This window comes from Amblyomma maculatum, chromosome 10, assembly GCF_055883805.1.
Source record: "Amblyomma maculatum isolate TAMU_Amacu chromosome 10, ASM5588380v1, whole genome shotgun sequence".
NCBI classification, from domain to species: Eukaryota; Metazoa; Arthropoda; class Arachnida; order Ixodida; family Ixodidae; genus Amblyomma; species Amblyomma maculatum.
In genome coordinates, this window is record NC_139353.1 from 27,260,654 (window position 1) to 27,277,594 (window position 16,941).

Below are 16,941 nucleotides of genomic sequence, written 5' to 3' on the forward strand. Positions count from 1 at the left end.
AGCGTGAAGCTTCATGTTTGCCTGGCGCGTCCAAATTTGTTGTCGATGGGAAGCCTGCTGCTGCCACCACTCCGTCGTCCAATGCTGCACATACCAGATTTCAGCCTTTCCTCTCGGCTTTCTTTTTTTACCTGGCCTTGTTTTACGGTGCGTTGCCTAAAGTTGGCTTCTTCTCATGACTAACCAGTCTAGCGGGAAAGCTACCTTGATGAGCAGTGAAAAACAAATTGCCTTAATACCGCGAAGTGCTTTCTTTGTTAACGCGACGATCGCTGGAATAAAAGGTCGCGTTAGGATACTGTAAATGCGGTAATTACAAGACGGCGTCATCAGAGCAATGTTCGAGGTATAGTTTACATTTCCTAATGAGAAGGAGGTAGTATTTAAATAGGAAGGATTACCATCGCAGCTACATATACTTCTATACTCGTGTCTCAACTTGTCTTTTAGCGTCTTTAAAGCTAAGTTTCAAGTACCGAATATATGCGTTTGCAATCCCTCATAACAATAACTCATAAGCCATACTATGGAGACGGATGCACGCACAGATGAAAAGGTCAAGTGGGACGCACTTCTTAAATGCGACGTACGCAATTTCTTCCCAGGGGCAAAGGCTCATTTAAGCTACCGTTTGCGGAAGTTTCTGGCGATCATCATCCTGGAGGAACCACGAAATGTACGATTAAACCAACGCCTTATAAAGCCAAAATTCTGCGTCTGTGTGATATCCAATCCAAACAGATATTCGTATATACCAGAGCTTCATTTAAGATTTGAGTTACTTCTGAACCAAAGAGGGCACGTACTACTTTGTCATGGCCATAGACTATACTTAGCCATCTCTGAAATGGTTTTAATGCGTAAGCATTAAATGTCTATGTTCGAAGGAGTTTGTGCGCAGAGTATGTCATCACAATTGCAGTGAAATGAGAAGGGTTAGAGGACAAAGAACAATTCTGTACGAAAGAGGGGCAAAGAATCTCGCCAGGGAAATCGCGTGATAGAAGTGGAATCATTAGTTCGAATCAACGTCAGTCAGACGTTGAAATAGCCGAGAAAGCTACCACCGGAAGATGACATATATTTCGACGTCAGAGTGAAAAAGTGCTGATCAATACTCCCGACGTCCTGAGGCTGAGTGCAGGACAGCAGCAACACCAAAATGGTACGATGTTAACGTAGTTAAACTGATTGAGTAGCACGGACGACTAATTTTCCGCGTTGGTGAAAGTTGGTGCATGCGATGAGCGATGATACGGTGATTGGCTGCGGTGATAGCTATGGAGCTCCGTACCCGCTTCCCACAAGAAATTCCTTAGTTCAAATCTGCTGAGTTTCGAAGTCGTTTTTTTCCTTCATGTGCTCAGCAGAGGTTTCATTAATTAATTTTCGTGGTTGTATTTAATCGTGCTACATATATTACGCTAAAACACGGCACATGATGCGGCTTTTGTGCTGCTCATTCAAGACAAGAAATTTATATTACGAAACAGCTAACTCTGGCGTGTTTATTCAGGTATAAAAAATGTTCATTGGCGGAGCTGTTGGACATAAAGATAATAGCAGGCAAATGAAGAAAGCAGTCAATCATTAACATCTGGCTCAGGTGAAATGAAACGTCCCAAGTTGGCGCACAGCTCATTCCAGCTGAACTAAGGCTGTATTAAGTTTCATTCACACACTTCCACCATTCAATACATTTTTACATTAAACTAGACGGGTGATAATCCTTTGGGACATCTTTTTTCCTTTTTTCTTTATTTCCTGGCGCGCCACAAACGTTTGCCAGCTGTTAATTTAGAGCATGTACGACGGGCTCAATAGCATGCTTCGGGACGACTCTGGTTCTGCAGCAGACAGCCTTCCCCATGGGCCACTTTCTGAAATCAGCATATGTTTGCTATCGAATGGCAGCGAATCGTGGCTAGTACAACAGACATATTTTAGAGTAAGCATAGAGTGAGGCAGAAGCTCTGAACGATCTTTTTTTTTTTTTTTCAAGAAAGTTTGCAACAATATAGCGATCGCCTATATTATTAAAATACCTACATCATTAAAAATTGCTAGCTAGAGATTTGTTCGAGTGTCGGTTTATAACATGTAGGATGGACATCTTCATTGGCCTTCGTACCGGGATAAAATTTAGGATATGCTGCTGGGCTAGCTGGTGGTTGTCGAGCATTATTGTGTCGCAGCGCTGGCAGACATGTACGAAAGGACGACAGACACATAGCGCAGTTGTGTGTGTGTCTCTCGTCCTTTAGTCCTTGTCTGCCAGAGCGGCGACACCATAATGCTCGGGAACAAAATGCTTCCTCCCTATTCTTGACTGATGTTTGAGAAGAAAATTTAGATCGATGTTGCTTACGTTGCATTCATAGCATATCCCCCGGTACCCGACAAGAGCTGTATCCTGCCTGAGGTAACGTGTGCAGCGAGATAGCCGCAATCAAATGACTACTGTAAGCCATCAAACAGGATTCATAGAGAAATATTTATGTCCATGCCTGCGGAATCGACAAAGAAAATATTCTTGCTTAAGGTCAGCTGCCTTTGCTTAGTATTATAACGCCTGTGGTCACGGTATTATAACGCCTGCGCATATATCCTTCATGTTCCCCCACAGGCTGCATCCAGTACGCTGTTGCTGGCGCACTGGTTACGAACACCACTGCACTGAGCGCTTTGCCGTAAAGCTTCATCGCGGAGTATATGCAGTGAAGCACCCTCAAAACGCGATGGGACTGTTTTGTGTCTTGTCACTACTGCTTTACTGCGTCGCACTACGGAAAGGGAAGCAGAAGTGTGGGGAGGGCAAAACACTTGACGAAACCGGAGATAAACTGCCGTTCTTAATCGGGTTTCGTCAATGCAGACAACCTTTCTACTGGTGTTCATTAGTTAAGATTACTGGGATTACAAATGTTTTCGGCATCTTTCGTTAGGCCCATTGAACAATTCGAACTTTCGATTAATTCAAGCATTTTGCGATTCACTGAAGGCCGAACTAAATACCTTAGAACAACCGGTAGTGTTCGAATATTCGTAAATACTTGGTGTATTCGGTAATGTTCGAATATTCGAGAAAATTCAAATTTATGTTTTCCGAATCAGATATGATCGAATAACAAACGTATTTTAATGCTATTCAAAATTTTGAATATTCGCACACTGCCACAATCCAAAAATGTACCATAATTGGGTGACACTTTTTGTTATTATTATTAAACGATCCCGAGGAAAACTCTAGAAGGCGATGGTTTTCGCAAAAGGGCACGTCTATTTCACATGTCGGGAATCTCATATAAGTTTGCTATGCCAAAATGCGCCAGCCTGTGATAAAGGATGTAGGCCTTGTAGTCGACCTGTTTGCTTATTCTAGTCTTCCTGATGGCCAAACTGATGTGTAGGATATATAGAGACGCAAGCTATAAGGTATTGGCATGGGAGTTTGCGCACTTAAAGAACGACTGAAGAACTCTGCGAAGGCATCGATATGAGCTGTTTGAAAGCAAAGATGAACGGAACGATATATCACACATTCACTCATCTATAACGTAATGTGCCGTAGACCACTACACTGAAATTGTATTGAATAGGCTTGGTTTGGTTTGTGGGATTTTACATCCCAAAGCGACTCAGGCTATGAGAGACGCACGAACAAGTCGTTTGGAAGCACATACCGGATTGATCGGGAAAAACTAACAAGGGGGGAAAATTGCTTCTTGCTTTTTCTGTTTTGTAGAAAGGGTAAAAAGACTTATATGTTTCAAGTGATCGTCAATATTCGATTGAGCAAGTGTTCGAGACGACATTCCAGTTGTGAAAGACGCTATGAGGAAAAGGCAAAAATAAATTCGTAACACAACCGCCTTATGAGGTATTTATTATATTTTAATTTCTAAATAAGAGTAGCTAGACCGATTGCTCATAAGTTTATAAGCAATCTATAAGCTCCGAATAAGGAAGGAATAGCATATTTCTGTAATTATTTTCAACACAGAGTTGCTACATGTTTGGCAACTTTTTGACTTCTTTGTTTAAATTATGGCTGTCTCCTCGCTGCCGTACATCTGTTCCTACAAATTTGCATCGTCGAAAGTAAAAAGTTATTTTACTTCCTATTGATGTTTACAGCATTTATCACCATCATCACCTTGACTATAGCCGCTTTAGAGAAAACATCTCCCATATCGCTCCTCTTCACCCGATCCTAAGGCTCCTGTAGAAACTGAATCACCGCAAACTTCCTAATTTAAATCGCTCACAAACCTTCCGGCCACCCACTGCTACGCTGGCTTTTCCTTTAAATTCTGTCAGTCATACTTGGCAATGAGCTTGCATTCGCAATTCTTAGTCTTCCCATGTCTATTCCGTCTTTATTTCAACTGAATGTTAGTATAACTCACTGATCCTATGAAGAATACAATAATCTGTACTCCTCATTTCTGGAAAACAAAGTTTAACACAGCCTGTTTGCATCACAATATTCTTATGTAACTTGACACACGCAAATACCATGTAAGAGTTCTTCATATGCTTTAATGAATTTTTATCCTCCTCAATTATCCCACCGGTCTAAGATACCCTCTATTCGCCCGGTTAGCAAATGCAATTGACAACCGTTCGAATGGAGACTGTCGAAGCGCCAAGGGGCCCATGCGAGCATGGGTGCTTAGCCATAAAGCTGTCAGTGAGCATCGTCGACAGTCATATATCTTAAACTTAGGCTTTATTCACAAACTTCTTAATTCTGTGCAGTTTTCGGCGCCGTACTTCCCAAGTCCCACAACTTCTCTAGCTCACTTTTTGGGGCGACAGTAGCTAGACGGGATCTTGAAACACTGTCCAGCTAACCTTGCGGTGACCAACTTAACGTATCTCAGAACGTTGCTAAGCATGCATTTTCTTTGCCTGTTAGAGTGCACAAAACAATTTCCTACATTCCATAAAGCTAAAGGTTACGACGCACTATAGGCCGTATTTGCGGGCTTCGAAGACCGAGAAAGTACGCCCTGGAGGAATGGCTTGAGTAGCTCGAGTGAGTGAATATACATTATTCAATTAAGACGAATGCTGCTGGTCGTAACGCCGTCTAGATAGTGGATCTGGAAGATACGTGCAGAGATGATTAAAGTATGTACTGGGACAGTTTCATGTCATACGCTATGAAACAAATAAGCCAAAAAACCTATCAAACCTCAAACTAGGCTTTCGCCTTTATAATCTTAGAAAATTGTAAGCATCTCCAGTAGTTTTTATTCGGGCTTCTAACATGCTGTTTCGTATTAACCAACTTCGATGTAGACGCATAAAATTTTCAACTAGATTGTCATTGCATTGGCGAGTTTACTCCCCGTCCTTTTCTTCATTTTATTATTTTTGTTTTGTCGAGAACTCCGGTATCTTGCCACCTGTCCTCGAACACAACGTTGTGCACACGAATTTCTCCTTTTCCAAGACTATTTAACTTTAATTCTTATATATGTTTATTTTAACTTTGGTATTTGAGTCTCCTGTATTTACCATGCTTATCCCTCTTTCGTTGCCTTAGTTAACCTGGCATTGCAAATTAAATGAAATTAAATTAAAGAATTTATGATGTGCAATTAGTAATGCTGGCATTTAGTCATGCGGTCATAAATGGTCATGGTCATACACCAGCTCTTTATGGCACCCTATACCAAGGAGACTTTTCGCTAGGCGGGGCTGAGCTTCAAGGTTACGCGGAAATGGCGCACAGGTCCCCGGATTTGTAGCTGGGGTTCTAGAGCTTCCGCTCTTGTATTCCAACAGCAGGCAGAGTAGCTTGTCTACCTATCGGGTCCTTCACGCTTTAATGATTGTCTCTCAGCTCGCTAGAAACGATATAGGTCGCTTCAATATCATCCTCACAGAATGTTCAGGCCAATATTTCACTTCTGCTATGGCCGTCACGACGAGGCAAGATTTGTTTTTAGAGAATTAGCTGTACTCCTCCAATGCACAAAAACCTGAAGGTCAATGACTAATGAAATTGTGACAAACTCTCGAGCTGTGCAGAAAACATCGTCGTCTTCATCGTCATCCCTAGACATGAGAGTACTATGCTACCGCAGCAGCCCATCCCGCCTCGTCTAAAACTGCAACACACTCTCGCGCTCTGCAGTAAACATCGTCGTCTTCGGAAAGTTCCAATTGTAAAGCACTGCCATCCGCTGCAGTGATCATGGTAGTCTTCGGGGACCTAGCTAAATACGCCATACACATACGTCATCTCGCTACACCATGACCAAAGCCATGGAAGACAGGTGGCGGACACCATCGAACGAGCTGGTTGCCGAGAAGCTTACCAAGTGCGGAGCGAGCTAAAAGTAAGCGGAAGCAGCGACTGCGGTCGATGGCTAACCCTCGTGAAACTTGGCTCAAGGATATTTGAACCGCAGCAATTTTCTGACTAAGTTTTGGATGTGGTCACAGCAACAATTCGTTCTTGTCGTCGGAACTACTGAGATAGGTATCACTTCTGTTAAAAGGATAAACCTTTCAACTGCTTGCTCGAATGTATTGCAAATTGTAAGACGTTTACAGGTTACAGGACTGCCGAAAGCATCTCCACCAAAATAATTCTTGTTATAATTTTTTATCACTGCATTTATCACTGTAAACAAACCCCGAAAGTTCCCACAAAATTTAGCGAACTGTTCAGAAGTATAATTTTAGGCTTGTTTCCCACCGAAGCTCATTTTAATTTAAGCTCATTTTAATACTTTCTGTTTTACTTTTTTTAGAACGCACTCTTAACGGCCGTTGGCCTCTTACCAAGTACGGGTATAGCCCGATCATCTCCAGCTGTGCTGGAAGGCGTGTTTGTATGTTTGTTTGAATACCGAAGAATTTTATTTTTACTCGTGGATTTAATTGGAACATTTAGTACAACTGAGCAGTGAACAGTTTATGTTGAATAGTTTTACGAACTAGTAAACAAAGACAGAATACTAAAACTTCTTTATTTGAAACCGCATTTATTCGAACGAGAGACATCCGCCAGAAAACTCTTTTTTTTTTTTTTTTCAATATTCATACCATTAAGACCAAGCATGTATTCCATGTCTTCGACGCGAGGGTTGACAAACCCTATTTCTGCATTCATCTGAAACAGAGTTAAAATGGCCAAGTTTCAGCCTGAAGAATACAGCACAACAAATCTAGTCTGGTATCATGTGCCATTTCAATGAGTAAAATCAGCGTCCTGCCCCGAAAGTGAATTTTCGCGTTTCGTTGAGCGCGGAGAACAAAAAATCAAAAGGTGTGTTTCCACACCTAGTTCCCTTCCTTTCCTAACGTTCAGCCCGCAGGTTGCAGGTAACATTCGCGGCTGTTCATTATGCTTTAAAGTCATCCTTTAACAGTTGCGCTTTGTGGCATGCTATTAAAGCGATTATTGGCAATCTTCTCGCTGCAACGTCCTTCCCCTTCACCTGTACTCCACTCATCGACACTCTGAAACATAGGTTTCGATGGAGAGAAAAGCAAGGCACCCGTGTGCTGTGCGATGTCAGTACATGTGAAAGAACCCCATGCGGTCAGAATTTCTGGAACCTCCCGCTACGGCTCCCTCATAGCCTAATTCTCTTTAACACGTTAAACCAACCCAAACCACATTTCTCGCTGATACAACCCTCCCCTTATTGCGCTAACTAGGCAATCGTATACTTATGAGGGCGAAAACTAGAGCTGATTGGTAACGATCTATTTTTTTTCTTAAACATCTAAAAACGGGGCACAAAATTTAAAACCACAAAACAATTCTCGGTCCCTAACTTTGCTGTTTTCATGCCCCGCTCTCAGCTGTTTTATTTTATAAAACATTCCAACTTATATCTAGCTATCCTCCCCACCCTCGTTTTTACTTACCAGTGCTCTCATAAGACAATTGTTGGCGCCATCTTTGATAAGAGCGCAGATATATGGTGTGTTGAAGGGTAGCGGAGGTGAATTGGCGTATATTAGGTTTTCATTCATGATCGAGGCGGTTATGCTGCACCGAGCCGCTAGGGATGCCAGCACCACGAATAGTAGGAGCGAGAAGGAATTTGATAGAGTTAACTGTACAGGTCAGTACTGCAATGTTACACTATTGAAACAATCTTCATTAATGGAATAGTCTCAAGAAAGAAATTTTGATCTGTTTCGAAAAACCGGGACAGCAGAAAATTGACTGAAAGCACCAGTTTTTCTCATGCGCTGCTTTTTAGAAACATCAAAATTTCTTTCTCGAAGCGGTGTCACTGATGGAGAGTGGCTCAATAGCATAATATTGCGCGATTACGACCCAAAAGTATAATTTAAGATTACTTCATTGGCTTCTGAACGCACTCTTTCATAACCAATTGCAGAAATAGGGCGAAAACTGGCATAATATATCAAGGTAATGAAGCTAGAAATATTGGTAACATTTTCGTGCTAAATATATCTGAACGTCTGGCGTCAATTAGCTCAGCTGAACAAAGTATAATACCCAAATGCATACTTAAACAAATCATCTTGTTTGATAACCGAAGTCTCAAACGGCTGTGCTAAATCGATGAAATGAAAGTAATTGCGGATTACCACACCTGCGATCGCTTGACTTACCTGGAGTGGAATTCGCAAATTCGCTCGCCATAAAATAACTGCTGCCGATGGATTGGAGATCGAATTACTAGATACATTCAGATATGCACAAGGTGCGGATGTGACGTCACTGGTGTAATAATAGCGGCACTAGAAAGTCGAGAGCCGCAAACGCCGTTGAGCGCGGACATTAGTGAAAATTAAAAGTACATAATAATTGAAATCTCATTTACAAGAAGGCTCTCTTCATTCACTTAGCTCCGTTTCATTTTCTTTAATCAACATTCAAAAAGTAGACACCAGCCGCAACCACGTTTACTTCCTAGAGGCTCTGCCACACGAAGTTCTGAAATGGATTTTTTTATATTTTCTAACCTTTTGTGATGATATGAAAAGTGGAATGTCAATATAGTACGACAAACTTATTACTCTTCCTTATCTTAAGAGGTTCTCCGCTCACAGCAACCTCTTCATGCTTGTGATCAAGCTGCAATTTATTTCGGTCTGTGAGTTCTATGATTCCATTATAAATAGAGTTACCATTAGCGGTATGAAATTAATTAGCTGGTATGAGGCTGTAGGGCCTGCCGGTTTCTTAGTCTCCATTATGTTTGGTAGGTGACGATAGCCTACGAAAAAAGTGTCAAGATTTTGCCTTCGGCCTTACTTCACACGATATACTTCAAACCAAAGAAGTATTTGGAGGTAGGGTCGGAAAATGCGTATTTTGCGAGTGAGTCAGCTCCAAAAAAGGCTAGTAAACTTATTCGCCCCGCCCCCCCCCCCCCCCTTGGATTGCCCAACAGCTTAGGTCACCTTGGAACTCCTCTGTGTTGAAGGCCTGCTTTTCTGCTTCCTTCTCTACCTTTTCTATCTTTTCTGCTGCAAATCTCTTTACAAATGGCGCGAGTGAAAATATTTTTTATTATTTTAGATGAGCTTCCAAGCGTTCCCCTTTTACATCCTAGTACCTCATTTCAACGTTCACCGCTGATTACAGCGCTTTTCGTTATATAGCAGGCTGTAAACGAAAACTAACTTTTTCTTATGCCACCCGAATAGAGTATGGTTAAGATGGGCTTGAGCCTCAAGCGGGTGTAGAAGCGAAATCACTAACTCTGTTAAAGCGCTGCGAATTCATGCGGGTCATGAAACGCATGCACACGATCATTCCATTTAAAAAGGAGCCAGTAATAACACGTCGTCACTTTTTTTTTTTTAGTGCATGTCATGTGCCTATTGACGTGTGTAACCATCCACAATGACGCCATTAGCGCCTAAAGTAGGTGGTCACTAACTATTCCAGTCAGGCGAACTATATTGCATGCCATTGGTTGCCCAGTTAGGAGCTTACTACATGTATAAAACATTTCTGGTTAACCCGATTTCGTGGTGAGTCGTGAAACAATATATTTCTGCATGGAACCTGTAACACTTCAAACATTATTCTCAGGTTGTAAAGACGCTCGCGATTTTCTGCTACTTCAATTATGCATCTCGCGGCGTGAACCACACCATCTTAAATATTGAAGAATCTATAGAATTTTCTCACGTTTCTTAGGCGTGCGTTTTAAAATAAAAACATTATGTTCGAAATCAAATGCAACAAGGGCACGTGATGTTCATTTAAGTGTCTTTTTTCACGAGAGTGCATTACGTATGGTAATTATTTTCTTTGCGTGAAAATTTCAAATGGTTTTTACATTGCCTCAAAATAAACCTTTTCTTCATTTTTCTACCATCCTGAGCAGAGAGCCGATAGCGATTGACTCAACCAATTTCGTCCCTCTTATTTCAGACATCTCATGGAGTGGCGGTAGGGGGCTGTCCTTTAAATCTGCTTTGTCACACATTGGACATGCTGAATAATGCCTATATCCCAGGCTTATTTCACTTCTACAGCTCCGGTGGATTGTGCCAGATTTTTGGGTTATGGCGTATGATATAATTTATGTTGCTGTAAACATATACACTTTAAAAAATCTAATACACTTCTACTACTAAACAATATTTGGAAATGACTATCTCACTGCTGTGAATGCACTCGCATGAGCGCGGATGCGCTGTTGTTACGTCGAGAAACAGGATGAGAGGCTCCTTAATGTTTTTCACAGAATGATGGAAAGAATTCTCGTGTATAGTAGTCCAGACATTTTTGGTCCCATACAATTTGCCATGAATGCTAAATTGTGAAAAATAGCTATATTAACAAGGTCTTATTGTTCAAAATACGTCATTCAGCTATATTGGCTACGATTTTGGAATTATGTGACTGATGATACCGTAGGCAATACACAGTAGAAGGAAATAATGCGATCAGTATAAGATAGGACGATTTTCAAATTACCGTGGACGTTCTTATCTTGCTACAGATAATTTAATAGCTAGCGTTACCTATTCCTCTCAGGCAAGGGCAATCGGCTACGTGGTAGCCTCCTTTGATTTGACCATCACTGCATGTTTCACCTCGCACTTTTTTTCGTTGGCAGGATCTTCTGCCGTTCCATCTCACGCAGCAGAGGTACCATTTGCAGTCGCCGTCATTTAAGCAAGTTTGATTCCATCCTCTGTTCTGCAATAGGCAAAAGCTTTCATCGTAATCAGGCCGTACGTACATTCAATAATACGTTTTTGTGAGAATATGCGCCCAAATTAAGGTGACGTATTCGTGAAATGCTATTTACTTAACCACAGAAGGACACCGTGAACAGAGATAGTTCGATTAATGTGTATTTTACGCTGTATAAGCTGGTCAAAAAGGACAGCAATATTTTGCCAGTGATTGCTTGTGTCATTTTTTATCCTCTAAATATTTCGTTTTCAAAGGCTCTATTTCACTGGCATTACAAAAGACGTTGGCTAAAATTATATATTGGCCACATATTCGTCAGCAACGTTTCGAACAAATTTCACTGTCTGATAAAGAAGCTAAATTTGTCAGCCGGCTGATATAGAAAAGCGGTGAAAGTATTATTAACTAGCATTTGCATAAACCACTTAGTGTTTTCATTCTTGGCGCGATGTTCCTCTTCAATGGAGATCAAATGCAAAAGTGGCTGCTTTATTTTTATTTTTTGTGTTTTCTTTTCTGACGAAGTCACAGATATTGCAGCCTAACGAATTTAATTTCTTCAATTAGCATTTCCCGGCGCAAAAGGGAAGTTTTAGCAAAGTTATAGCGAAGGATTATTAACATGATATCTTGTCGTCTAGAAACGACTTAGTTTGGCATTCCCTAGATGGACCGGAAGGATTTTTTCGTTGTTCACATCTCTTGGGCTGGCAAAAGAAAAAAAAAACGTCCATCTAAACTCTTACTTCGTATATTTACGTGTCAATGGACATTGTATACTACAACGTATTGTATACTACATATCGGTGACCATGCAGATTAAAGATCAGACATGACACGTTGCAATAACATCCTTAAAAGAGTAATGGGTCGACCGCTCGGCAACTAACAACAGTTCATGCGTCATCCAAACCTTTCCTAGCGAAAACACCTCTGGCTTAGAGATATCTTCCCGGTCACGGACGTATATGATATTTCAAGCGATCTTTTTGACGCGCTACACCCAAGTGGTCATGACAAGACGATCAAAGAGAGGAGATTAAAAAAAAAATCAGGAATGTGCTCACACCCGCCTGGGTGTGAGCACTAATCTACGAAACTTTACTGCCGTCAGTCATCGGCACCCTTAGGGACATGGCCTATGGATGCACTGAACGTCTTAAGCTCCCTATCGAACGTGCGGCTTTTGTGGTCATTAGGCTCATTACATCGTGGTCTTATCAACATCACGTCGTCGTCCGGGTCTAGCATCTTCATTAGCGGCACTGGCGCACGTGCACGGGGAGATGTGGTGTGGTCGGTTAAGATGTTGTATAGGCTGAAGCAGTGCTGTGCGGTGGGGCCGCCAAGGTTTCATCCAGTGACCAGGACACAATAATATCCACCAATACAACCTATGGCGACAAGGCTCCATATGCAGACTCATATTGGCGTAACGGCTGTTTGGCCTAGCGTGAGCTCTCCGGTTTGTCTCACTGTTTTAGTCAGTGCTTCATCTGTACTGCGACAATATTTTCACTCCCCTAGCAACAAGCTCCAAATTAGTACGATTTTGCTCCACTATAATGCACACAGGCTTTACCACACCTTCTCGTTTGATCGCGCTCTCCTGTGAGCAGGAACCTATGTTGCCTGTTAGAAACGTTGACCATGTTACAAAGCATTTTGTGATATTCTAGCCCAAGGTATTTATTCTCATTGCACCTCTCGATAATTACGAAGCATATATTCACTTCCAAATGCATGACGTGGACAATAACCACAGGAATGAAAGACCCAATGCATATTCCGCCTATTAAGATGAGAGAACTATGGATAACAATATAACGTTGCACCGATCTAATTAGCCAGTGTAACATCTGTCATTGCACGGTTACATTGAATACGTTCAAGGTACACCTGCGTAGGCCATTTTCAGTCTTTCCGCCAAAACCCGGTGGAGCGATTCGACCGGCCTCCATTGAAATGTGTACAGACCGTCGTCTCTCGGACCATAGCTGATAGTCATTATGCTATGCAATTATTCTACCAAAAATTATTTGAGCACTAGTTAAATTCCTAATCAACACATCGCTAAGCCTTTACCACGCCTGTTTGTTTTGGCGAATTGGGTACTGTAGTTAAGAGATGCAGAGTGTTATTTTACGCCTGATTTACTTATGTGTAGAAATTCTATCAGTCCATATTAATAGCATACTAATTATTAATTCAAGTGTCACCAAAAAGCAAACAGGGAAGACCGAGAGGAGGAAGATGGCGACACAGTATGAAAGAGTGCAAGAGTACTGATAAAGGGTTGAGCGGGCACCTCAGTTCGCAATCCAAGAGCAGCGTTTCGACAAGGGAACTTCTTTGGGGCGCGAACAGGTGCGCACGCGTCTCAAAGGGCACTTCCATAGTTGTCAAGATTATAGACGAGAAAGGAGGGAGGGGGGTTAACCAGGAAATAGCGGGGTGGGTAGTCCCTGGCATTCTGTTGCTATAGTTCAAATAGAGATTTTATAAAATGCCCTTAACTGTCTAACGGTCAAGCCCTAACAGTACTCGTAAAGAGGCTTTCCATCGATGTCACCTACCAATGACAAGTGACCTTAACAGAGCCAGGTGCTTTTTTTTGCTTTTACTGATAAAAACGATTCAGGCTCGTCGAGCATTCCCCGTTTTTGTCTCCGGCACTACAGGCCAGGACAAAATGTTCCAGCTTCATCCAAACCTTGAAGAATTCACGTCAAATGCTGATTTATCCGACATTCACGGGCATGAAAGGCTATTTTCTAATGCCTTCGATCGCTATTTTGGCCCTTTTGAGGACAGCAGAAGACTGCCGCAATATCTCGACTCATCGTTCATCCCCAAGGCATCGCACCCAGCCCCGCCAGCTTTGTCAAAATATCGATTATGTCAGAACCACCACATCATCGGCAACCCCTAAAGAACAAAAAACGTGGGCTTCGCAATTAGCGAAAAATACGCCATTGAACATCGCAATCGCAAGTAAAAAAGGAAAGGGCACAAGCTATTTTGTTCAAGTATCTAGAATTTTCGCAGTCGCTAGACTCTAGGACGCTTCTGCAGAAGAAAGCCGATCAAGATAACGAAGGTAAGCATCCTTTTTTTTTTAAAGGCGCAATAAAGTCTGCGCCAGAACTAAAGCAAGAAATCGCTATCTCTCAGTACTGTGGATATGCAACGCGGAGAAAATCGCTTTCGCATTTAAATTCCCGGACAGCCCCTGCATACAAAGCCGATGGTTGCAATTATGCGGAGCTGTCCTCGCTCGACTCAAGCAGTTGCCTTCGAGGAAAATGAAACATTTTCATAGATGCTTCTAGCAATATAACATGCCGTAATTAAAGTTTAATGTATTGGTTTACAGGGCGCACCAGATGCAGGCTAGAAAACGCATATTTTCTAGCTTTCCCCAATGTGGCCCACCAAACGTTTTTTAAGAACTTTAGGTCGTGGTAATATTGCAATGCGTGGAGAAGCTCACTGTTGACAGTCTTCTATGCCCTAATGCTTATATGAACTACTTCAAGCGCGTAATGCATCAAAATTAAATTCGTTGCCTTGACGTCGGTTGTACATCTCATTTTTGGCAACGACATCTGCAATTGCCCACTTCTGTTATTGGGAGCATACGGCACCTCTTTGTTAGAGACAAAATGAGCACAGAAAGGTGCGCGTGCCATGTCACCTGGATATTATGAAAAACATTCCGTTAAAGAGTCAACGACCTCCAGCTCTAAGTAGCCATATTCTACCTTAGTGAAGTAAAAGACTGTGGTGAAGTATTTGTTTTTAGTTTTAAAATAACGGTGTCGCTGTAATGAGCCCATTAAGATACTCTCACAGCACTTTCAAGTTTAATTTAAAGGGACGGAATTGACTCTGTCTTGTTTTATTTGCACTTGATCCCAGTCGCGCAGTACACATGGCTTATATAATATGGACACATATAGTAAGTCTAACATATGAATAAACTGCGTAATTGTTTGGTATATGGAACAGTCTGAACTACACAAGAAAATCTGATAAAACCAAAGCTATGCTTCTTTGTATACGCTTCCGGCAGCGCAAATTGCTCCTCCTAGCGGATTCTCGTTTGCATGCGTACATTTTGTTATTTGCTTTATTATCAATCTAATAATTAGTCTCTTTTTATTTCACATATACACATTACCATGCAGCTTTAGGCTACCTCGTTATGCGAAAACTACCAGGCAGAGATATAGTGCCCAATAAAACCAAGCCTTCTGAAAGTGATTGCATTGCCTATAGAGGCAGCTTGTCCTACAATCCACCCCTGGGTCCTCAAGAGTTGGATTGCTATTTCACCATCTCGTCCCAAACGCAAACCCAAGTTGGCAGGTCCTGCCAGGTCCTGCAAACTCGGCCACCTCATGTGGTCCCATGGCTTCCCAAAGTGACGACAAAAAATGCCCGTTCACGTCAACCATCATCGACCACGTACCTGTCGGAGGCATTCATTCCCGTGACTTTCCTCTCACAACGCCAAAACTGACAACGCCGTCGCTAGGTTTTTTTGAAGAGCGAAGCCTTTCAACGCTGAGACGTGAAGACCCTGGCTGGCGATGCGATAGACTCGTAAAAAAGAACGAGACCCATCTACCAGTTGCAAAAATGTCTCGTAAACAAGGAAAAATTTCTATTGTTTTTTTTTCTTTCTGAAACAAGTGCAAGTCACACCGAGCGAAAAGAATAGAAACACGAAATAAAAATAGTAGACACTAACTACATATATCGAAGTATGAAGAAAGGAATTTTGTGTTTAACATGACACCTAGGAAACAAAAATAAGCAAATGAGCAAAAGTTTCAGTTATTTATTCCTGCTCAACCCAAATGAAAGTTTAGTTAGGCTTGGTTACGTTTCTTGTTATGCATCATCATCAACATTATCACTATCGATGCTATTGTCATTGTCATTATCACTAACTGCAGTCGTTATCATCGCTGTCAGCATTATCGTTATCACCAATTGCATAGCCATTATCATCGCTAGTAGCACCCGCATGCTAGAAAAACAAAGTTACGATCTGGTTCTCACGAGCCCAGCGTGGAATAGTTCTTTTTTTTTCTATATATTTCCTATAACTCTATATTCTTCCTGTAAGTGCGCGCGCTTAATAGAGTTTTGTCCCTTGGAAGTTCAGCGTTTCTCTTTGTTAACATTCTGTTTTTTGTTTTGTTTTTTGCGTGGTCATCTTTTTCAGACGTGATTCTGTCATTAGGTTGGTAGTAAAATCGAGAATCATCCGTCTTTAAACAAATTCTACAAATTCATCTCTTACCTGCAGGCCTAGGCCAAGTCCAGGATCTGGTCTCGAGGTGTAGTTTCTACCAGGTAGTGTTAGTATTATAGGCCTCTGGTACATGTCCGCGAAAGTTGCAACGGCATGGAGTAAAATTATGAGTGCAAATGATGCCTGGCTTATCAATGACAATGTCATCGCTGCGAAAGTGCTGTCTCAAAAGCTGGAATCCAAGCCCGCGGCTGTGGAAGCAATTTTATCAGTTGTGAGATGCCCGCTTATATCTTCCTCACTTCTTGGTACCCGCACAATCAACTTTCAGTAAGCATTGTTCTGAATTTCTCTTATTACTCTGACAGATTCTAGACACGATAATCCTCGAGAACTTTGATTAACCTTCAGGCTCTGCTTCATATTAGATGCATCACGACACGTGCGCGACAACTGGTCAGCAAGCTGATTCTTAAAAGCGAAATTGGTTTGCACAGATCTCTAAGGT

The 16,941-nt window shown here is 41.8% G+C and overlaps 1 long non-coding RNA gene across 1 annotated transcript; it reads right to left on the reverse strand.

Annotated features, from left to right (window-relative positions):
• Positions 1–7,076: 7,076 nt before the first annotated feature.
• On the reverse strand, positions 7,077–16,713 carry LOC146175957 (uncharacterized). Its single transcript, XR_014701484.1, has 3 exons — positions 16,482–16,713; positions 10,990–11,167; positions 7,077–7,132 (listed from the first exon to the last, which is right to left on the reverse strand). It is a non-coding gene; the product is annotated as an uncharacterized LOC146175957 (long non-coding RNA).
• Between the last annotated feature and the right edge of the window lie 228 nt (positions 16,714–16,941).